Source organism: Lycium barbarum, chromosome 5, assembly GCF_019175385.1.
Source record: "Lycium barbarum isolate Lr01 chromosome 5, ASM1917538v2, whole genome shotgun sequence".
NCBI lineage: Eukaryota > Viridiplantae > Streptophyta > Magnoliopsida > Solanales > Solanaceae > Lycium > Lycium barbarum.
Genome location: NC_083341.1, coordinates 12,085,213 through 12,110,923, shown reverse-complemented (window position 1 = coordinate 12,110,923; position 25,711 = coordinate 12,085,213). Strand labels below are relative to the sequence as shown.

Below are 25,711 nucleotides of genomic sequence, written 5' to 3'. Positions count from 1 at the left end.
GCTAAGAATTTCGCATAAACATTGGATTTCTTAGCTACAGGAAAAGTCCATAAAAACTTCGAAAAATCATCCAAAAAAAGAACATAATACCGATGACCCAATGAACTTAACACGGGAGAGGTCCACAAATCACTATGAATAATATCATATGGCAACAAAGTTTCAGAAATAGAAGAATCAAACAACAACTTAACGTGTTTACCAAGAACGGAAGAACGACAAATACTAGAATGACTAGATTTATTACATTCAATGCTTTTATTAAGCCTAAGACAATCTAAAATAGAATTTCTCGGATGACCCAAACGAGCATGCCAAAAAGGAGAGGACAACGCCGCAAAGGTTGATGGAGTGGTGGTTGGATATTTGAAGGTAGTGATTGGATAAAGATCTCCTCGACTATCACACCGCATTAGTGACATCCCCGTCTGAAAATCCTTCACAGAAAACCCATATGGATCAAATTCAACAGACACAGAATTATCAGTAGTAAACTTCCGTACTGAAATTAAATTCTTAATGAGTTTAGGAGCATGTAAGACATTACGTAAGGATAAATGGGAGTTTGGGGGAGGCAAACTAGTATGACCACAACCACGAATTGGAATCGAATGACCATTTCCTACAACAATACTATTATTTTGATTGCTCAAATTAAAATAAGACGAGAGATTACCGTCCGAGGATGTCATATGAGAAGTGGTCCCGGTATCCATGTACCAATTTTTATCGGGCGAGTTCAAGGTCAAGGTTTGCATTGCGGACTCGATGTCGGTGGGAACATACGACCCATGTGGTGCCACTACTGCCGTGTAGAGCGGCTGGGCTGGAGGAGGGCCCAATATACCTTACTGCAAGGGTGGGCCAGGCAAGGGACGAGCCCAAGACGAGGTCGGATACGGGCAGAGGGGAGGAGTAGCAGCCCAGCAAGGCTGCGGTACCCACTGCCAGTGGCCAAACTGTCCGGCAGGCCACTGGTGTGAAGAGTAGCTCACTGGCTGCGGACCGCCGCTGCTACGGCCTGAACCACCGCGGCTGCCGCTGCTGCCAGTGTTTTTACCGCCGCCTGAGCCGCGGCCAGAACCATTTTTTCGGCCAGTCCCAGAATTTTGGCGATGGGAATTTTTGGTTTTCCCGCGGCGTGAGCTTGTGTTTTCAGAGGGCAGTGCCGCGTCATCGACCGCGGCTACCATAGCTGAACCAGACCCGTGAGACCCCATTACCGCAAGTTCACGTTCTTCCAAAACAAGGGAAGACCGAGCCTCTGTGAATGGGGAGAGAGGCTTAGCATGGCGAATTTATGTCCCAACCTCTTTGTACACTTCAGTGAGGCCCGAAACCAGTTGAAGGATAAGACGGTTATTCGTCACGGGAGCCCTGACGTATTTCAGTTGATCCGCAAGGCTCTTTATACGTTGACAATAGGCGGAGGCATTGGGAAATCCTCCATACGAGTCATCGTGAATTCTTGTTCGAGAGTCACCGCACGAGAGTTTTGATGATCTTGGAATATATCACGCAAGCGAACCCAAGCGTCCATGGCAGTAGCGTCTGGTTCAATGATGATGTTTAACAGATTATTCGAAATTGTCAAATATATTCATTGAAGCACGGTGGCGTCAATGGTCGTCCATAATTCGACTTCCTCATCAGTTTTGGGAGCCGACTTCTCCTTACTTGTGGGTGGAGGAATGATGTGATGAAGGACCTTGTGAGAACGAGCATGAATCTTGAAAAGCTCGGCCCATGTTCCGTATTGTGAGTTCTCCATCTCAAGAGTAACAGAGATGTGATTCTTGATATTGGAGATCGCGAGGGTCGGGTGGAACGAGGGCTTAGCCGGAGTGGTAGTTGCATCGGCCATGGCGGAAAAAAGTGACGGAAAGAGGAAGAAGAAAGAGGGACTAAGGCGTAGTGGAAGGAGGAAGAAGAAAGAAACCCTAATCTGATACCATGGAGGAAATATTTTCCGTATCCTCTTTCATTCCTTAACTTGGTTAATATACAAACTATACAATCGTAATGTTATCCTAGAATTAAGAGCTAACCTAAAATAGGAGATTACAAAATATTCTAACTAATATTTACATAATCTATCAAAATATATGCTTCTAGCCCAGTGCAACTCTGTGCATTTTAGCAGGGGACTCCCATGTATCGCATGGGTATCCCAGAGGCGGACCTACGTGGAAGGGTTGGAGTGCACGTGCACTCCCACCCTTCAGAAAAAATTATGGATTTATATGTGTATATAGCTTGAGAAATTAGTATATATTTAATTGTGCACTCTAACAAACGAAAATGTCTTTGGGGCATGTTGGTTGCAACTGTTGCTTCCCTTACATGTCTCCTCGGATCGAATCCGAATGTCACTTTTTTTTTAGCCTATTTTTAGGAAAACAATAAGTGTTTAAATGAGCTCACCCAGATTCGAACCTGCACTGTCACCACATGTTGCACTGCCTTAGCCACTGAGCTATCTCTTTCATTTGCTTCACTGTGTTAATTTTATTTATTACACGTATTTGACCTATATACTTGTATTTTCGTCACTGCTAAACTATTAGTGACCGGCCCGACACAGTATTATCCCTCAGTCGTCATTAAATTTTTTGTTGGCGTTTATGTTGAGATAATAGCGCCCCGCCGTCTTAAAATCATGGGTCCGTCTCTGGGTATCCAATGAAATGAACTTGGAAAATTTGAATCCTCCCACGTGACACATTGCTATCGATGGAAAACAACGGAATTATCCGGTGCTCTCTGTTAAGTTTGTGGGCCTGACTGCTAAGTTTATAGGGCGCGGCAACCCCTGCGATGCACGAAGCAAGAGGCGGCTGTATTCTGTATCCTGTAATTATCTTTAAAATTATAATGTTCAATGCTAAGAATCTTAAAAAATTGAACTTATACAGTTCAAATCTTGAATCCGTCTCTGTCTCGTACCATATCTTACATCCGTTAACTTGTCCCTAATATACCGTTACCCTCAAATGAGTCCCAGGTACCTCAATTTCATTTTAACTACAACTATTAGGCCTTTTAGTTAGTCCAAACTAGTTATAAAACATTACGTGCCGGCTTTACAACTAAATAGTTGCATTGCCCAATAATTCACTCATCAGATTCAAAGCTTTATCCATGCCAAAATTCTTCAAGTGCGAGCAAAAGTCAAGTGAAAACATTTACAAATTTATGGACCGAAAAATGTAAGATTTAGATTTACATATTTGTGAGAAAAAAAAAATGATAACTATTGTCATTACTTAAATGAGGTTAAAAAAAAAAAAATCGTCTATTATATGCCTTTCGTGTACTTTTCTGTCCAATAAGGAAAAAGGAGTTAAAAAGAAGAAACTTTAACAAAGAATTGGAAAAGATACATTCCCCCCTTTTATCTAGAATGTCACTTTCCAAATCAAAAAGAAAGTCAATAGGGCACTTTGTACCGTGTTGTAATTCAGTCTTATCGAAGAGTAGATATCTTGAAGAAATGCCACGTTAGATCTTATATGATATGAATGAATTGCCTTTTCACATCTATATGAATCTACCTATATGTTGCATTGATCTTTTCTATTACAGTCCAGTCACGTACCTATTCTTCCACTTTTCTTTTTCCTCATTATATTCGTGACAAAAATGATCTTTTATATATGGGACAAGTCTAACATCATTTGTAAGTACTTAAATATTTTTTTAAGTAGTTTTGATCTTTTAAGTTATTACAAGTGGATATTTTTCGTCTCTAACAAATTGTGATTGTTAAATTTATAATTTGTTTGCTCAAACTTCTGAAAAGGCAAAAAAGTTTATTTTCCTATAAAGATAATTCTTTTATAGAGTTAAGTTGTTTGACCAATCATTTAGAAAAAAATCAAGAATTAACATGGGATGTCCTTACGAAGGATACCCATTAACTTTTAACCCATTTAAGAAAAGTTGTGCAAATGTTTACTTTCACCAGGATCGATCTCTCCTCCTCCTCATTCGCTCCATTTTTTTATATATGTAAGGTAGATAATTGAAGACTCATTATATTGTTTAGATGTGATTATTTTGGATTGATTTTGCCTGGAGAAACTTGAAGAACCCCATTGTTGAGTTTTATTGAGCTTATTTGTAGATGAGAACAAAGTGAGTCTATTGACTTTCTAAGGTTTGAGTTGAACCTAACAATTGAAAATTGTTGTGACTAACTTTACAAGGATAAATATCAATTTTGGAGTTGATTTGGAACGACGTTGAAGCAAAAACGTGTTGCTGAAGTTTCTACACAACAAGTTATGGTGATTGTTAAAATTTCTAACAAAATCCTATGATCTCTGTAACTTTGGTTAAGGGAGTCTTTCCCAATATCAAATAGAAAATCTTGGCGACCCGACCAAAATTTTGCTCCTGCTTCTAACAAAATGGTTATTTTTGCACTATTTTTCTTAACGAGGTCAAATTTTAAATAGTGGAACAGAAATATTTTATTTGTGCAAATCACTCCAAAAAAGTTTTTTTTTGAGAAGTAACATAAGCTGTTTTTAGAAGTTGAACAAAGTAGCTACTCAACAAAAGCACATTTGGGACCTTGGTCAACACAAACTCTAATATTTCTAAAAGTACTTTCTAAGTTGATTAGTCAAACACAAATTGCTATTCTATAAAAATATTTTTTTAAAAATACAAGCACCTTACAAAATAAACAGATTTTAGAAGTTTGGACAAATTGATAATGATTGTGAACTGTCAAAAAGTAAATTAATCGGAAATACTAAGAAATTCTTGTGCAAAAAAGGGTACCGCATGCTAGAAATAGAAAATAGTAGAAACTATAGAAAGCACACCTGAAAAAAATATCTTCAAATAAAAAAAAAAATGTCAAAATAGCAGGATTTGCAAAAATTGCACCTCAAAATACGAGTTCTCAGCAATCTTTCTTTTGTTTGTTTTTACAGTTTTTGCTAAATGTAACAACTAAAGATTGCTGAGTATGATCAAGACTAAAAAATTCTCACTTTAAAAAATTTAAAGAACTAAAACCATTTAGAGATATCTTTAAAGGATTATATAATCTAGATCTACCTCAAATATAACACAACTTTTGTCGTTTCTCACCTGAAAAAATGTGAAAAGCACAAGTTCTGATTAATCAATCAGTGAATTCTGAATATCGAATGATTATAAAAATTGTAAAGAGAGAAGGGTTAGGAAGTGGGAGAGAAACAAATAAGGGGAACTACCTTGGTAGACATTTTTCTTGATTGTTTTGAAGCACTATTACTCCAAGGCAAATATATAGTCTGTTCTAGAGGTTTCAAATTGTTAATTCTGTCAGTTTAGGTTGCTTTAATTTATATGCAAGTTGAGAATAAGTTGGTTATGTTCCAAGCCGCCTAGCTTAGATTTAGGGATATTTTACACTTAAGGCAGCGAGTAATAAATTAATCAATCGTAATCTAACTTGTCCAAAATTTACTTAAACCACAATATGTAATGTCAAGTTGAATCGAAGAATTCAGAACCGTATGCATCAAAAGGCGCATGCACGATTATCAAGGGATACAATTGATGGAATACAGGCATACGCAGCGGAAGCAAATAGCCAGGATCGAACTTGCATGTAATATAGACAACACATAATCAAGATATTAATCAAACGTAAAATTGATACTTATCTCTTGAAGCGTGACCGCGACCAAGAATCGAATCTTCAACCACGAACACACACCATACACGAGATAGTCATCCTCCAGTCCCACAGTCTTCTACTGTGTAACCCGAATAATACCAGAATTTGTGAAATTCGTGTGGGCGAATTTCTATAGAAAAAAGTGTAAAAACTTGTAAAATCCTTAGCCTCCTTATGGAATAAGACCCCTATTTTATAACTACAGGTTTTAGGGTTTTCACCCTTTTCCAAAACTGCTGGGTTTTTATTTTCCACCAAGAAATAATATTCCATTTAATTCTTTATTAGTCGGGTAAAGCAGGGACCACAAAATTTAATTAACGAGGCTTCCTATTATGGAATTAATTCGAAACATCTGAATTAATCCTACCATAATAAATTATGAATTATTCCACTAAAAAATCGTAACTGCACTCCTCAGTTCAATTTCGAAATCTTTCATTAAAATCTTATTTAACTCCCCATGTTAAGATTACAGATACCAATCAATTAAATTAAATTACTGACAATTTAATTCATTGACTAATTGAATCCTTTATATTTCCGCTTAGCTTATATCATGTGACGGATACAAAATCCACATGCGGGGTTTTCACATGAGACTTATAAGCATTCATAAAGGGGTATCATCAATCCCAAAGTCGAGACATGAATTCTATCAACTAATTATTATTTCACAAATGTATTTTGCCATTATTCAATTTACCAGGAATACATAGACCCACAATTGAGTCGTACCTTTTCATAAATCAAAATAATGAACAAACCACATTGATCATAATAATTATATCAAGATTAAGAGTATAAGTACATTTAATGAACTAGAGAAGTTGTTTTATATATTTAGTACAAAAACACTTATCTCTACTTGGTCCGTTCAATACATACAAAATGTACTAGAACAAGAAGTCGGAACTATACCGTTCCCATAATGAAGATACATTATATTTAATCTTGTGCTACAATCATACCGATGGCTTTGTCCAATTTTCATCTTTGATTGTGAACATAAACTTTATACTTATAAGAACCGTCCGTACCATGGGTGGACCTGCAAAAGGACTTGATTATAACATGTAATATTGTACACTATTGACAAAATCTCTTTTATTTTGTTGTTTCCTTTGGCCTCTGCATTTACTTGTGCAAAGAGGATAAGAATTTGCCTCCACTTGCTACATCTTTGTCCCAATACTTAAAGTTATCACTATGATTATAGTAGATATCTCTTTAGACAGAACATTCTTTCTTTTTATTTGAATTTGTGCTAGATGTGTTTCAATAAGGGAGGTAAAGTGCTCCTTACCAAAAAGTTCTCTATTTTTGAGGTTAAAACTCCATCTTTCTGGATGAACTCCAACTATTCCATCACATCTCTTAATGATTGTCCAATTATTTCATGGACTGATTTAATGGTCAATTACTAGCACCAAATTTATTCAAAATATATTATACAAGTAAAAGTTGATGAAATAAGAGGACACGGAAGGAGAAAAAAATATTTTGTGAAATTGAAACCCTGTTCTAAAACTTACAACCATTACTCCCACCGATTCTTTTTATCCGTCCCTAGTTGACTTATACTTCTCTTAAGAAATTACTTTATTAGGGGTTTGTTTTACCATACCTTTATTGTTATGCTTTAAAATATAAGTTTAACTACTAATACTTTATGTAGTTACTTAATGATAAAGGTAATATCAAAAGAAAATAATAATCCTTTCTTGATTTTATCAAAATGGACAAGTAGAAAGGGAAAGAGTAGATTACAAGCCAATTCTACATTTCCATTATTTTGGCCTTAATCAGATGACATCCTTTTTGATGTTTCCTTTTCATTCTTGCAAGTTGTAGTCTAACCTGTATAGTAATGAAAATGAAGCAAGAGGTTCAACTAATTCCCTATTGTGAAAATTTCCCAATTTGCTAATCCAATTGATATGGTACTTTTCAAAGAGATGATTACAGCTCAGTAGTTCAACAATCAATTAATCTGGGACCCAAACTAAAATAAAGTAAAGACCCCCATCGAATTAAATCAACCAAATATATAAAAGTATACTCAATGTCAACTTGATTTTGTTTCTTTCTCTTCCATCCCTAGTCGACATAGAAATAAATATAAAAAACAAAACTGTTACTAACCTGCCAAATGTCAAGTTGCAAAAGGTTCACTGAATTTCAGATATTCCATTACTGGATTTGAAACAAACAGATACATCCTAACAATAATGACCCTACCCAGCCCCCACCAAGATCCCACCACAACATGAAACAGGGGCGGAGCTACAATATTAAATACTGGTTTGAAGGAATGATGTAGCTTTTGCTTAGATGCTATATTTGTATTAGGAAACATCCTTAATCAGAGGTCTCAGTGCGATCCTTTGGTAGGGAGTCATTTTTATTAGGTCTTTACCCCCAATATGGGATTTTGTGACACGAATCCGATTTAATCGAACTCCAATGCGAGTATCAGACATCAAATAAAATTTTAAAAAGAAAATCTATTAAATATATCTAAACATTTAATTGCAAATTCAATAATTGAAACAAGCTATGGACTCAGTAACAAACTCTCATAACCTTCAAATCCACTCACAGCTGGTTCTTCTTGTTATTCTAGATTTGTAATAATTTCTTCATTGACTAGTGTAAGAGAATAGACCATTATAACTTGCATCATACAGAAAGATGATATTTAGCAAAAAGATCTCAATTTTGTCGATATCTTGATATAGTTTCTTGTTCTACTTTGCTGCCCATATTTTCTTCTTTTGATTTAAATATTGTAAGTTCTGTTTTGAGAGTAGGTCTTGAAATACATAATTAATTTATTTATACTTTCTTTTACACACATGTAAGTACATAAACATGAGTGCGCACACGAGGCTAATAGCCTAATATGAAAAGATGAAAGGTCCCTATCCATGGTCACATACTCCCTAATATATATACAACATGTTGCTAGATTAAAGATCAACACTTACAAATCCGAAAATTATATTTCTCTCAAGTGCAACTGCCACCCCTCTCAAAGTGCTCTCAAGAACAAAGCCTCAACAAGCTAAGGACCAGATTCCTGAACTGAAGATGCTTCAAGTCCTTAGGTTGTTGAGTCTTTGTTCTATAAATTGTAAACCCACTCTTCTATTTTAAGAAGCTGTTTGTAGGTGCTTGAATTCTCAAGGGCTGCTTGTAAGAAGTTTATCTTCACAAGCTTTTGAGTGGTACACTAGACTAGAGTTAGTCTAGGTGTATTAGTTTGAATTCTCAAAAGTTTTTTGTAGGCTGTTTACCTACTTAAACTTTAAGTGGTACACTTGTCTAGAGGTAGGCAAGGTGTATTAGTTTGCTTGGCAAGAGGTAGTTAAGAGTTGCTTACAATAGGGTTATTGAAAGGGTGAGGGATTAAGAGTTTAATTCCTAGGTTGCAATAGGTTGTAATATGAACATTGCTCAGTTTAGTGAAGTTGGAAATCCTACTGGGGTAGGTCGTAATTTTTAATCCCTTGAGCATGAAGTTTTTCACGTAAATATCTTGTCTTATTTACTTTCTGTCATTATCTGTGAAAACAGTTCAAGGACTAGATCCCTTAGACTGTTTTGGTGAACTCTCAGGTTGTGAACTCATAAAAGTGTGAACTTATAGGTTCTATCAAGTACTACTTTATATATCTTAATATTGAAGTTTAATGATCCTCTTAACCAAGAAGTCCACAACTTTGAAATGTACATTGAAAACAAAAGAAACAAAATCATATGTGAACCAATCGTGTTTGATTTTCATTAATTAGCTCTTTTTTTTTCTTTAGGTTGTGTCACTGACATTATAATGAATTTTTAAATTATCAGCTTAAATAATCGAGTTGCTGAATGATTTGCTCTAATTATCGGCTTTAGTTGGTTTGTGAAGGAAGGAAACAGTAATAATAAGACGACAATTTGACTACCTGTATGAATTATTGCATTTTGACATTTCGAAAAAATGTTTTTTCTTTTCCTTTCTTATGAATTGCGTACCACCTTTGAGCTGACTTTTCTTTGCAAAATGCTTACAACTAACAACTCTATAATCTGAAAGTTGGAGTTCTGATTATTACTTTGAGTCCGCAACTTAAATAATCTCAAAAGTGGGATTTTCATCCAAAATAACCCACAAAAAAAAAAGTGACCAAAGTACCTTTTGCGCATAAAATTAGTTCGCAAAAGGACTTAACTGTGACGGTCACCGTTAAGTCATATTGCGCACTAATTTTGTGCGCAAAAGGTACTAGTTTTATTTTCCCACACTTTGTATAATTTCAAAGTTTTGAAATTCACGTTTTTTCCATACTTTGACCAAAGATTAGTCATGTCTCAAAACTCCGGAATATCAATATTCTATATAGATATCTTTTTTTGCGAACCATAATGTAGGCTCAATACATTAAGTACACCTAAACGTTTGGATCGTCGTTTAAGGGGTTGTAAAGTGTCCCGAAGTAAGTTTTGTGTGGAAACTTGTTATCGTTAGGTTTAAGTGTTTTATTTAATAAGGATTTGATTAAAGTGTTTTATTATTTAGTCAAGGAATCACATTATTAAGGAGATGTCGATATTGTTTTTGAGTCTTTTTTTTTCCCGTTCATAATTCAAGACAATTTGAATACATCAAGAAGAATTAAAATATATTGATAATTCAAGGCAATTCCAATACATCAAGAAGGATAAAAATACATTCATAATTCAAGACAATCTTCAACCCCGAGAGGCTCTTCCACTACGAGAGGTACTTGCACCACCACAGAACTGTTGGTTACACAAACGCTTATCATGGCCAAACTCCTTAACGACCCATTGGCATCTATCTCTACTGCAATCAGTAGCTTAATATCGTATACCTCATGCATATGCGTGCCATCTGTCGATATGACTGGCTGGCAATGAGCAAAACCATCAATGCATGGTTTGAATGTCAAAAACACAAAATTGAAAATATTACTGGCAACGAGCTTCCACTCTACAACAGTACCAGGATTGAATTGCTAGCTTAGAGTTGCCAGCGGCACTTGGCCACTCAAAATGCCTCCATAAGAACTCAAGTCCGTATAAGTGTTACCATAAGTAGGCGGGACTTGAGGGACTTCCTGACAACTGTGAGGTATTCTTTCAGCATACATTTCAAGAACATTGATGGTGATTAACCTCCTATTCTTCCGGTGCCCTCAAATAGTCCCTCAAAGAGTCATCATTGATAGTCCACTCACCATAAAGCACTAAACCTCGGGGTGCAATGGATGTTGGATATCTGCCTATTACAGATAATTCATACTCACGATTACTTGTCATTCTTCCGCGTAAGGCATTGAGTAATGTTTCGTAATCCAACGTAGTTGGAAACTTAACATGGCATTGTGTTTTAATACTATAACGAACAATATTATTATCATAAAGAATCTCTCCATCCCAAAATAAAGAAACCTTAACAGTTGAAGGAGGAGAAGACATTTTTTAAAGAACTTTAGAGTTGGGGGGGTTTTTTTTTTTCAAGAACTTGAAAAATGATGACTTAAACTTATGAAATTGATGAGTCTTTACCTCATCCAAAATTCATATTAAATAGAAAAAACTTGAGCGTTTGAGCATGGTGTTGTCAAATCAAGGATGTCAAAACTCATATTTTGCGCATATAAATGTTGTGCAATATAAGCGTGTAATAAAGCATCTGAAATTGAGCATGGTGTTGTCAAATCAAGGATGTCAAAACTCATATTTTGCGCATATAAATGTTGCGCAATATAAGTGTGTCATATAAAGCGTCTGAAATTGAGTATGGTGTTGTCAAATCAAGGATGTCAAAACTCATATTTTGCACATATAAATGTTGCGCAATATAAGCGTGTCATATAAAGCGTCTGAAATTGAGCATAGTGTTGTCAAATCAAAGATGTTAAAACTCATATTTTGCGCATATACATGTTGTGCAATACAATTCTGTCATATAAAACGTCTGAAATTGAGCATGGTGTTGTCAAATCAAGGATGTCAAAATTCATATTTTGTGCATATAAATGTTGCACAATATAAGTGTTGTTGTACCCTATTTTAACTGGAGTCAAAATAGTTTACAACATTCCGGTAATTCCGGGGTTAATTAAAGTTAGGGAGTCGCCACCTAATTATTATGGTGAATTAGGGCACCTAAAGTTGATTAAAGTAATTATCTAAAGTTAACTCCGTTTTAATGTCTACGAAACCAAAAGATTCTAGGTAAGGGTTCAATTAATCTAAAGGAAAGGTATTAAGCATCCTTTAAGATCCATTAAAAATGGTTAACCGACCGGACTTAACGTTAATTAGAAGACCTTGTAGAATATAAGTAATAATGTATAAAATAATTGATTAATTATAAGGAAGAGGGGATTAGTATTTAAAAGTGAAAGGCAGTGACTAACTTTGTATTTGAAGTCAATTGACGTTATTAAAAAATGTGTTGTGGAGTTAGAACACTCTCACGTTGAACTCGAGAATCAAGGTGGATAACAAGATGATTTAAAATCTAGTTTTGTGTAGAAAATCAGTTTCCTCGTCAAATTCTTTAATTAAAAGAAGAAAAATCATTAAAGTTATTCAGCTGCCAAGTTAAACCAACGTAAGACCTTCTACCATTTGCAATCAATTTTCTGATGACTCAAAGACTCCAAATTTTATTTGAACCAAACTTAAAAAAAAAAATGTCAAACTCAAAATGATAATCTAAACAGCGAAAACGAGTTTAGTCTTTAAGATTAAAACCTCTTTAATGATACACACTTGGAAGTGCTATGTGATAGAATAAGTACTTTAGTTACTAACTGTAGGTAAAACTTAGTGTGACCAAATAAATCCAGCTGTTAATCATTATGTAACAATTCTAGCTCTTCCAACAAAAAACACATAATTAAAGATAAAAGTCATTCCAACGCAAGTAAAGTGAAAACAAGCAGAAATGAATGAGATGACCCATACCCATGTCCGACTTCAACAGAAGGACAAAATCTCTTATGTAATTCGATGTTCAAGCAGTGCAAAGGCGAGGAAGAGCGAGGATGTGCAGACTCCTTGAAATGGCGGTGTCGTTGAGTGTCAAAATGAAACTCTTCGGCTCCGGTATATCATGCAAAATAATAAAAGCATTGTGGTTAGAAAAAGAGATGTGATTTTTTTATGAAAAAGAGTAATAGAGAGTAACTATCATCACTAATACATTAGTTAGCAACAAGATTTTTTATAAGCAGCAAACTAGTCCTTTATTGCTCAGATATTCTTGAAAGCGTGTGTGGTGTTAACTATTTGAATTACGGACATAACGAGATAGATTAATTAACATCACCAACTACGACTCAGGCCATAATGCATCAAGACAGTATGAACTACACGAGCAGGGAGGTCATGGATCATTTTTGGTGTTGATTAAAAGATTAGCCATTACTACTAGTATAATAATGTCCAGTCAAGTTCATAAGAAAAGTATCATGACTATTAACTAAAGCTTTGAACAGAAACCTAAGAACATACTTCTACCGTACGGAAATATAAATCGAGACAGTAACATATAGAAATGTGAACCAAGACAGTAACATTTTATTAAACCTTCATACATGTGATTAAAGGGATGAATAAAAAATAACCCATCAAAATAAATCTTCTATGCCATCCTAACATTTATGCTTATCCACGTAGTAAATGAAAGAAACAAGAAATAGGATTTCAAGAAGATTTAAGTGTGGCATGTAGCAGAAGAAAAACGAATTAACTTAACCAAAGCAGAATCATACTCATGCTTTAAACATTCATTATCAGAACACACAAAAATAAAATCATGAACATGGATTTTTCTAAATAAGCAAAGACACTAGACACGGAGGGTGTAAATGAACAAAATAGAATCAGATTTACCTGTTTGTGGTGCAGTGAACGTGGAAGTCGGTGGCCTTGAATATACTCTCTCAAATCGAAACCTCGACACGAATGAGTTCTAAATCTCCATCACAGCTAAAGATTAACCGAGATAGAAAGAGCAATTCTAGAAATTAAAGATTCTTTAGAGTTAAAAATGAGCAAATGGTATTTAGTGTGGTGGTATTTCAAGATGTTCCAAAAAAAATTCCTCCTTCTCCTGAGTATTTAGATTAGTATTTATAGAAGAAAATCAGGTTAGAGTTTTAGGCGGGATAGTGAGACTAGAAGTTTTGAAATCTAGTCAAAACTTGTTTGAAATTCGAACGTTTTAGGAGTTTAGGATGGTCTTGACAACCTTCACGTGACTGAGACGAGCAAAGAAAGGTAGAGACAAAACCATAGCATGAAAATAGAGTGGGCAACTTCTGTCCATGGTTGATGGAGCTTTGTTATTTTGCTGAAAATGGAAGGGAGGAAGAGGAGTGACTATGTGGCTGCTGAGGAAAATTGAAAACCTAGTTGTTTATATCCATTTAAGGGTAGTTTGGTCATTTGGGGTGGTTGAAGAAGGGGTAGTTTGGTCTGTTCAAGGACCTGGCGGGTTTGGGCCTATTTGGGCTACTATTTATGGACCTTTTCCTCCTTTAATTAATTTGTTTGGACATCTTCATCTTAATAGTTTGGACTAGGATTAACTACTTTCAAATATATAATACAACTTCTTATTAACATAAATAACCGTGCAATAATAATATTTGAAAATATTAATATAGTGCTTTGTTAAGTAAATTTGTTGATAAAACTAAAAATAAAATAAAAGAAATAACTCGTCCAAATTATTAACGATCAAGAAGCGTATATAAATTAATTGAAGGAAAAGTGGGACAAAATTGCGTGTCAACAAGTGTGTCATATAAAACGTCTGAAATTGAGCATGCTGTTGTCAAATCAAGTATGTCAAAACTCATATTTTGCGTATATAAATGTTGCACAATATAAGTGTGTCATATAAAACGTCTAAAATTGAGCATAGTGTTGTCCAATCAAGGAGTAGTATATAACATGAATGACGAACAACTAGCATTCACATTAAAATGAGCTATTATGTCATTTTGGAACCAACTTTCTGATAAACCTTGTATTACATGTTTTACCCCAGTAAACATATTTGAATCAATGGGTAGGACATGAAAACTAGATGAGTGTGATTTTTATTACTCAAATAACCTGACCAACAGATACAATCAAGAATACAATAATACAATGAGAGATGAGTGGAATTGGCGTGTTAGGGAGGTTGAAATGCTAAAACAAAACTTGAGGGGACTCAGATGAAAATACGTTTTCGCGAGTTCAATTTTGCTCTTAACCGTTTTCGCGAAGAGAACAATCAGATGAAAATACGTTGTCTCAAGGTAGAATATGGTCTACAAGGTTACGTCAAATTCAGATCCAAGTGGGATTCGGACTATGAGATGTCCGATAAAGATGAATCCCCGTGATCCTATTAATAGTTTTTATAATAAAGTAAGTAGGTATGGTCCTAAGGAGGCCCAAGGGTACTTGGGGTTTTGCAACTATATAAGTAGCCTTTCATTTGTTATTAAAATACAACATATTCAATGTCGAGTAGTAGAAATGTAGATTGGTCGGTATTCCCTCCAAATGATTCGAATAACAGTGGTGATGATAGCTCAAATAATAGTTGCTATTCCGATGCATCGAGTTTTCTTCATAACAATGAATTCAAGATAGACGATTTGAAACCCCACCTTCTTATAGAGCGTAATGATAATTTTTGCAACGTGAAATATTCAGATCCACGAGAATATTATTGCGGGATACACCGAGAATAGGCATATCGGCATTGCCGAATTAGAACGTCTTGTTCGTGACTTGGAAAATCTCAATGCTCAAATCCCAACAAGGTTCTCAATGACCATGCCTCGAACTGATCCACATTCTTGCGAGGCTGCCGTACAAAGGATTAGAAAAGAAAATAACAGAACGCTAGCAAGAGGTTGTAGATTTTACATACTAAAATTGGCCGAAGAACAAACATCATCAACGGGTAGAGAACTAACATCTACAGAAAGAAGATATGTCTTAAGAAACCCAAAATATTGTTCTGAGGACGATATTGAGGACTTCTATTCTGATGATGATTAGGGGTTATTTTGGTTCACTATCTTAGTTTTTGGGTTATTTAAGTTTCAGACTCATGATTTAATTTGTATTTTTAATTCCTTATGAAGTCATCAATTTGAAAAAATTTAGTATGTTTTTAATCTGCTTTGATTGTTGTAGTCTATTATTAATTTATATAAGCTTCTTAGAGTTAATAATACATAAAAGTTCAACAATTCACAATTTTAAAGAAAATACAAATAAATTAGTACATAAAAGGTGTCGGTTACATAATACGTGAAAACGTACAACTAGTAAAAACAAAATACATAAAAATAACAAAAAAATACATAGAAACAATAAACAACTACAAGATAGCACAAATGATCTTCCAAAATTTCAGTTTTTCTTTCAAAGCATTTTTCGTGTGTTGAATGTCTCTAAGGTTAGCCTTGAAAAAACTTTGTTTTTCTATGGATTCTTTTAGCAAGAGCTCCAAAAGGTCAATTTTTTCTAGAGCTTCTATAAGCTTAAACTGCAAGTCAAACTTCACGGAATCTCTAATGATACATGAAGTCGCGGTATCTCTATCAACAAGAGGCTTTTTAAAATTAGACGCCACCGTTTTATCCACGGGAATGCTATCTTCCCTTATTTGAAACCATTCATATCCTATAAACATTACAAGAAAATCAGTTTTTGAAAGCAAAATATGTAGATAATGTGGAAAAAAAAATTAAACCCTAAAAACTTATAAAAACACTTACTTCGGGTACTTTACAACGCCAAAAACGACAACCCGGATTATCTTGAGTCTTTGAAGTTTTTAGCTTACAATAATAACCGCATTCACAAGCATCGGGTTCTATAGCAAAGTTTGACGTTTCGGAGCTTGGAGACATGATTTTGGATTGGGGGGGGGGGGGGGGGGGGGTTAAAGTATGTTCAAAGAGTGAAAATGGAGGAGGTGAAGAGTGACTTGAAAATGACCAAGTGTTGGGGTTTATATAAACCCCTATTGCGCAATAAATTCCTGCGCAAAAGGAGTTAACTGTGTCGTTACAGTTAACTCCTTTTGCGTAGTAAATAGTTTTATCACCCTTTTTTTTAGTGGTATTTATGTTACAACCCACACTTTGTGAGTCAATTAAGTTGCGAACTCTTATTACTTTCACATGGTTCAATTGATTGCTTTTGTAAAGTTTTAAGATTAATCTTATATGTATACGAAATAAATAAACCTAAATAATAAACCTAAATATGAGAAAAATATAAAAACAAACAAGATTCGTGAGTGACATTTAATTCATTTGTATTTTCCCTACTTTTTGTTTTTGTTTTAATGATTTAGAACATTTTTCTATTTGTGCATGTCATTCTTACTTAGTAGGCGTTTGGACATGCGGTTTGAAACCATGAGATGAAACCAGCATCTGGACATGCATTTCATCTCATGGTTTGAAACCCCAAATCATTCAAAAAGGCATGATCATTTGGGGTTTCAAATCATAGTTTCAAAAAAATTAAATATAAAACTTGACCCATAAGTTTATATTTTATAAAAAAAGACCAATAAGTTGGTAAATATTTTTAACAATTACTCCCACCAACCATTTACCAACCTCATTAACTTCCACCAACCTTTATTATGTCTACCATGTGGGAGGATTATATTAAAGAGTAGTTACATTACTATTCATGTTAAATTTTCGTTTTTATTGAACTAAAGTTTGATCAATTGATGTTGTATTTTTTAGAAAGGCCTTCTAGTAGCGTATTAATTTTGTTATGAACCATGACTTGCTCATTTAGTAAGATTGTATAAGAATTGGGAATGACAACTTGTGGGGTTTTATGTCTATAAGAGAAAATACAATTTAATATATTCAAATTACATGTCCAAACATGGTTTCAAACCATGTTCAAACGGCTCCTTAGGCTGTACCTTTTTCCTTTTCTTTTTTGCTTTAGACATTCGGGATACAGAATAAGCTGACTCTATTTATTTGGAGTAGCACCGGATAAGCCTACCAAAGAATATTTACTTTTTAAATAAAAAAATTACATAAGCGCGTATAGGAGATTACAAGGTGGGGAATCGAACCCTCATCAACATGTGAAAGTTCGGCATATTTACATTATACCTAGCACACAAATTAAATGAAGGGAAAATATTCAAATGTCCCTAAAGTATTAGATTTGTCTTACATTTGCCTTTCATTTATCTATCGGCTCGTTAAAACCCTCACCGCTATCTTTCGTTTCAAATATGCCCCTTCTCTAGTGGATGTCCAACTTAGCACATTTGTCATAGTGGAACCACGTATACAAACATAAGATGAGTTTTAAACTATCAAAATATATCCTCTACATAAATTTTAAGCATGCCCTTGAAAATTATAAATGTCTAAGTATACCCTTAAACAATTGAAAGTTATCCAAATATACCCATGCGTGGCTTTACCATATCAGCTAGTCAGACTAATTTTTTCACGATAGAAGACTGTTAGGTGAAAGAACATATTCGAAATGAAAGATGACAGTGGGAGCTTTTATGGATTGATATGTAAACGAAAGACAAATGTAAAATAAAGAATAAACATTAGCAGTATATTTGAACCCCCTTAAATAAACCAATCAAATAAAATTCCTAGGTAGAATTCATAGTTACATGAAACAAAGCTTATCAATGAAATAAAAAAGAAGAAACAAATTTTGCATGATCCAAAACACTTCCATTCCCATCTCCCCATATTTCTTGATATGTACTCATCATCCTTGTTTAGAAAATATGCTAATCTTCCAATATTTTCATCTAATTTCCCAAAAGGGACCCCATCTCTTCTGCTTCCTTTTTTTTCTTTTACCTTCTTGGACTTGAAATCATCTCATACCTTTCATTTTTTTCATCTTTCCTTTTAAATTTCTTCTCTTTTGAAATTGGTCCATTTTCTTCGTCATTTTCTAAATACTTGTTCACAATCCTTCTTTTTTGTTCACAATCTTTCTTTTTTCGAGGGACGAATTATAAGTACAAAATGTTAAATCTCAGTAGATCGTAGCAACAAGATCGCTCCATAATTCACAATACCCAATCAAGTTGACTTTGTATTCATTTCACTATGAAACCAAAAGTTGAGAGTAACCAAAACTTGGATGTGGTGATAATGGTGACAAAGGTGGCACCTCAAAAATACCCTTTCCACTTCCACAATCCAAATTGAAGACCAACTTGAAGGTGTCAATGGAGTTGCCACCATTTGTTCTCTTTTCACTTCCTTCTTCACCACCACTTCGTCTTCATGATTCTCCACTTCTCTTACCCTCTTTCAACTAGAATTTAAATTCAAATTTCCTTTTTTCTCAACTTCATTATTTTCTTGTTTAAAATTACAAACTTCAAGTGGGAAATTCAAGATTGCTTTGCTCCCTTTGAGTCTAAAAACCGCTCTGTCATATGCCATGGCCGCATCCATTGCGGTATCAAAAGTTCCTAACCAAACCCGAGTACCCTTTCGGGTAGGGTCACGAATCTCCGCTGCAAATTTCCCCCATGGCCTTTGCCTCACTCCCCTATATCGCTTTTTCTCCGAATTTTCCCCTGTTTTCAAAACAGAGTACTCTGTTTTCAGTTCCCCTGTTTTTTGCTCTGTTTTCTTGACAGATGGAATTGAAATGTTCAGTGAAGGTTTTCTTTCATTGAAGATTTTTTTCTTTTGGGGTTTTGCTGGCAATTCAGAGGAATTGAATTCTATTTTCGAGTTATTGAAAAAACCGGAGAATTCAAGATTTGAACTTTGAGCTGTATTATTTGTTGTGTAGATTAAATCAGGACAAAAAGGAGAAATTGCTTTCAGTTTTGAGATCAGAGACTAAAGAATCTAAAGATTCAGAAGTAGTTGAACTTGAGAATAAAGGGTACTACTTGTTTCTGATGAAGAACAATAATTTTCAATAAAAGCAACATCATCAAGAAGATGTTGCCTGATCAAATCTAATGAAGAAGAAGCCATTTAAATATTTTAGAGAGAAAAATAATTTTTGGGAAGAGAGAATCTTTTTTTTTCTTGTTTCAAAATATGGAAGAATTGAGTGGAAAATGAAGAGTGGAGAGGGAGACTATAAAGGGTGGACAATGTCGAGTCTAATGGAGGTTTCTTGGAGCTTTCTTGGTTAGAAAAAGGAAGCATCTTCTGTGGGCTATCCAGTTCACTTTTTTAAGTATGAAAGACTGCAAGTTGTAGTTTAGTTTATTGTTAAGAAAAATAATGGATGATTACATTATTGTTCTTTTGTCTAAAAGAAGAAAGAAACAAAAAAAGGTGATGTTGGTTTTATGTCTTTGTTTGTCATTGATGATTAATTAGTCATTATGTGTAGGGGTGGACATAAATACCGAAAACTGAAAAATCGAACCGAACTGAATGGATTCGGTTTTTCGGTCTTCGGTGTTTCGGTTCGATTCCGGTTTTTTTAAATAGCAAATTCGGTGTTCGGTGTTCGGTGTTCGGTTTCGGATTTTCGGTTTTTCGATTTTTCGGTTTAACCGAATATTTAATATAATTTTTTTTATATCAATATATAATGATATTAGATGCATATAATGATATCAGTGCGTAAGTTCAAGGAAATTAGATAGTCAATCTTATGGTCAGTGTTGATCATGAATCATTTGGTAGCCAAAGTTGTAGACATTAGCCTATAATTGAAACTAGCAATAGGTTATTGTTAAGCACTATCGCTTTATGTTTACTGTGGAATACTGTTTTAACATCTACCAGAATTGGCAAGAGACCTCAAGTTCCACTATGCTAGGATAGTGTTATGATATGTTGCTTTAACGGGTGAGTAAGCATCAAAATATTCTTCTCATTTTTTGATTTGTTCGTATACTGTAATATTTAAGTGTTGTATTTTCCGAATGCTATCATGCTTCATGATTTTAACAGAGAAGTAGAGAATAAAATTAAACTAAAGAAGTCACTGTTCTATTGTTTAAATTCTAGAGAGGTGTTAATTGTATTAGGTTAGTGGTGATTTCTGCAAAATATGAGTTGGTAATGTATGATGCTACTACGTGGAGTTCAAATTTAAATAAGGTAGAATTCCCTTGATATCTACTTCTAAGGCTGTATTGTTGCTGTTGCTTTTGAGTTCCATGTGGTTTATTTTCGATTTCAATACCTCTAAATGTCTAGTGTAACTTTTGTTGATATGGAAAAGTTTGAATATTATTAACGGGTGACTATTGCTTAACCAATATCAAAAAATCGAATTAGAAAACCGAAACCGAACCGAATTTCAAAACACCGTACCAAACTGAATTAATTCGGTGCGGTGTTCAGTTTCCACTTTAAAAAAACCGAAACCGAAATACCGAACCGAACTTTGAAAAAAACCGAACCAAACAACCGACGCCCACCCCTAATTATGTGTTCCACCTAGACCCTGTTTCCAGGTTGTTTCTTCATATTTTTCTATCGCGTGCGTAAATAAAGTTTGCATTGATAATTGAAAAACAATTGCATATATTTTACTTTCAATGGTGTGAGGTCTCTTGAGCGTTAGGCGTATCTTTTGTATACTTTAGCCCAACAATTAGTATTAAAGTCAATGGTTCGACTAGACGGGTGTAAAGATGACGGAGTAATGATTTGGGGCCCGACTTAGCGTTTTTTTATGTCTACGAACCTATCTTTACCCTTAACTTAGAGAGGAGATACAATAAGCTTGTCGGCTTTATTTGATCATAAATACTCGGATGATGTAAGTATAGCACAGAATGAATTTCCAAATTAGCTCATAAATCTTGATGATGATTATACAGTGTTTTACAGTTTACTCAAAATGAACAATGTCACATCGCATTAAGAACACCTTTCAACTATTTTAGCTCAAACTCTTTATTCTTCTAGTATCACTTTTCTTTTTGGTTTTTTGTCTAAAGTTCTGCATCAAGAATGAAGATAATTGATACTATAGGATATATCTTCTTATTTTTTTTTTCATTTGCGATCTTGATAAATAGATTAAGAAGCAAAAGATGAGAGAAGTGAAAATTAAGATTCTTGCTGATCTATATTTTATTTGAGAGTTGCTAGAGTTGATGAAAGCTTATGCATGCTTTATGATTATTAAAAGCTTATGATTATTAAATTCAAATTTAAACAAAGACTCCTCCCGCAGCTAACCTACATATTATTCATATCTGCAGTAACAAAAGAAATTCTCAACAAAAATAATTTTTAGATATTTGTATGGTTGTAAATCATCTCATAAAGGTAAATTGTTTCTAAAAATAGAATATTACAATCTTTTTAGACAGATTAAAAAAAAGTGTATTATATAATTCGGGATAGAGGAAGTACCTAATTTTAGACTAAACAACGACTTATCAAAAGTTTGTGGATAAGTGAGACACATGTAGGTGGGCAATTTGCATGGTTGCCCTTATTCGGGGGTGGTCTTTAATTTTTGCCCTTCGCATAAAAATTCATGGGTTCCGGGTTCGAATCCCAGCTTAGTAAAAAAAAATAAAAATCACAAGGCAGAGTTTGCCTTACGGTAGCAAACTCTTCCTTAAGGTAAAGTTTGTCTTCAGGCATAATGCAAACTCTACCATAAGGTAGAATTTGAATCCAAAACTCTGTCTTGCAATTTTTTTTTAATTTTTTACTGAGCAGGAGTTCAAATCCGAAATCTATGAATTTTTAGGTAAAGGACAAAAATTAAACACCAGTGCCTTTGAAGGACAATCCGCGCAAAAAATTGCATGTAGGTCTCCCATGGCCTAGTGTGAAAGTTATGGGCCTTTTGGACTTTTGCGGCTGCTTCCACTTGGTATATGTCCAAAAACTCTATTTAGAGTAGAATTTAAAAAAGGGAAAAGGACACTGTGTGTTCACTCAGCTAAACTAATCACACATTTAATCACTGTTTGGGCTTAGTCCCACCAGGAGTCCGATCGACCCAAATTAATGCCAAAAAATGGCCGGCCGACCCAACATCCCAGGCGCTTAAAAAAAAGACTTTTTAGTCGCCACAAAAACGTCGCCACTAAAGGGCTGCTACAGCATATATACATATGTTGGAATTATATACACTTTATATACAAGAATGATATAGTTTATATACATATGCTGGAATTAATCATACATTTACTATACATAAATTATACGTTAATTATACATTTATTATACACATATTATTCAATAATGATATGATATTTTTTTTACATATACAATAGTGATACATATATACCACAATGATACGGTTTCTACAATACATTTTTTATACGTATGGTACACTTTCTATACCAGACTGATATAGTTTATATACACAAGCTGGAATTATATATACACTTTCTATCAAAAATGATACATATTGTATACAAAATGATACAATTTTCTATTCTATACAGGGCAGTTGCACTGTGCTGATACACATTATATTCACAAATGATACATATTATATACAAAAATGATACATACCTTAGTGATTCATATTTTATACAGTTTCTATACATTACAGATAGGTATTAATACATATTTTATATACAAATGACACATATTATACATAAAAATCGCCTCTAACATTTTTGTGTTTGGGTTTTTATTTAAAAATTGTCTTATTTAAGTTTGGCTAATGGATGAGATTTATTTAATTGCAACATTTTGGGTTTGGAAAAAATTGGGCTAGAGGATGGGATTATTTATGGCCGAGCGGCCATATATGTCCTTTTCCCTTTAAAAAATTTAGTCAGTATGCAAGAATTTTTTCTTATCTACAACTGATCATAATATATGTTTTTATAAGGATTTTGTACTCCTCAAAATATTTAGTTGTATTATATTATTAATCATAAGAGTGTTTATCTGAAATATTATTTATCTTTATTTAAACGTCTCACTTAATTAATACTTCATTAATTAAAAAATGAATACTAAACCACTTCTTGTTTCCTAAAACGTCGATTATTTTTAAATAGGTTCAGTTTATCAAAACGATTAATATTTGAGATCAGAGAGTACTAATTTGTGAGCAACAAATAGGCAAGAGTTAGTGTGTAGTGTTTCATTTATGAGTTTAAGCTATACACATCGTTAGTAAGGAACTTTACACCATCCGAAGACCTTTACCTATTATTGTAATAGGAAATCTAACTTATATTCAAGATTATAATTTTCATATCTTAAAGATATTTATCTGTAGATATTTTTTGAATGACATAATGTTGTAAAAGATTCTTTACATGCATTGACGATATATCTAACTTAATCTATTTATTTATAGTTCAAGTGGAAGATGTGCTCAATGTTGTAAAGGCCCAAGTCATGCCATTGATAGTGACATTGATGATTTTACCTACAAATAATTGTGTGTGGTCCATTTTAGGGATGTTGAGACAAAAGCTTAGCAACTAGTTATTAAAAGGGGGTAGGGCAGGGGGCCACTTAGCAAGTAGCACATCAGCAAGTAGTTAATTTCCCTTGTAGATTTTTGTGATATATCCACTTGCTAGTTTTATAGATTTATACATAGCTAATATATATAGTACTATGTTGTGATCTACAAACTTTCCAAATTCTTGTCATTTCTGTCGTCTTTTGTCGACATGGTAGTAATACATGAACCAAATTTAAAAGAGTAGGGTCAAGCCACTAACTTCAAGCATTGAAAATGGTCCTTTGTTTGGTTCGTCCAACTTGAAATTATTCTTTGTTTCTGTGTTGCTTGGCCCACCTAAAATTTCAATTTTATGAGTTCATAGAGCGACCTTAAGTTAAAATAAAGTGTATATTTATAGATATTTAGTGAATTTTTTTAATATATATAAGGTCTGAACAAAAATACGGTCTCGTGAACAGTAGGTTATGCTCTAGACCCGTCATTGCTCTTTGTTCCAATTTATGTGACATAGTGTAAAATAGTACGAAGTTTAAGAATTTTTTTTTTTTTTTTTTTTTTTAAAAAAACTTGTTCTAAAACATGTCATATTAATATTGGAATCACAAAGTGGTAAAATGATGATATGACAATGGCATGTCATTTTTCGGTGCCGGAAATTTGACTTTCAATGATTTGTATTATGGACAACTATCATATAGTTTAGTGACTTTAATGTTACAAAACATAATTTTATGACTTTAGTGTTACAAGAGTAAGCTTAGTGACCGTCGATAAAATTACCCCAACTTTGTATGACTACAAAACTTTTAAAACTTGTGACCTTAAATATGCTATAACATTTGTGTTAGTTATAAAAGCTTATCATCAAAGGTAAAATGGAAAATATAAAATTAATGATTTTCAAAATTTAGATTTATGTCATTCTTTAGGAATGAACAAAAAAGAAAAGCGCGTCATGTACACTGAAACAAAAGGAGTACTTACTAAGACCACAAGTCATGCACAGAAAAGGGTATGAAATTTTATATATATTTCTAATAATCACACTACGTATATAAAAAAAAGTTCAATACTGTTAGGAAAATAACGCAAAGTAAACATCATTAAGGGAAAGAAGTAAAGTTAGAACCTCAATGCATCCGTTCAAACCGGTGTAAAAGAGTCATATTTGTCTCTATTGCTTGCGCAAATTCTACTTATGCCACTGAACATGTAAATTACACTTATATGTAATTAACTGTTTGCAATTAGTTATACATCAATCTTTTACTACTTATATGCTTAGTGAAAACACTTGCCTTCAATTTGTTTTAAAGTAATTTGCTTGACAAAAAATTGTTGAAACTTGTTCATAAAAATTCCTTCGAGGTTTGCTTTTTGCTAGTCTCTCCCACATGTGCGTCTTAGCTTCATGCTTGTTTATGAACAGTTAACACTTAGATTAAAATAGAATTAAAATCTGTTAGTTAACAGAAATGAAGATAGATTTATTCTTCAAGAATCAAAGACTATATTGTTAGTGCCAGTGCTTTATAATTTTATGTTGTAAATATGCTTTCGACTCGAAGGTTT

The 25,711-nt window shown here is 33.8% G+C and overlaps 1 long non-coding RNA gene and 1 pseudogene across 1 annotated transcript; both read right to left on the bottom strand.

Annotated features, from left to right (window-relative positions):
- Positions 1-10,329: 10,329 nt before the first annotated feature.
- On the bottom strand, positions 10,330-14,432 carry LOC132640468 (uncharacterized). The gene is made up of 2 exons (XR_009582241.1): positions 12,671-14,432; positions 10,330-10,974 (listed from the first exon to the last, which is right to left on the bottom strand). It is a non-coding gene; the product is annotated as an uncharacterized LOC132640468 (long non-coding RNA).
- Positions 14,433-18,319: 3,887 nt separating this feature from the next.
- On the bottom strand, positions 18,320-19,920 carry LOC132640466 (ethylene-responsive transcription factor 5-like; annotated as a pseudogene).
- Between the last annotated feature and the right edge of the window lie 5,791 nt (positions 19,921-25,711).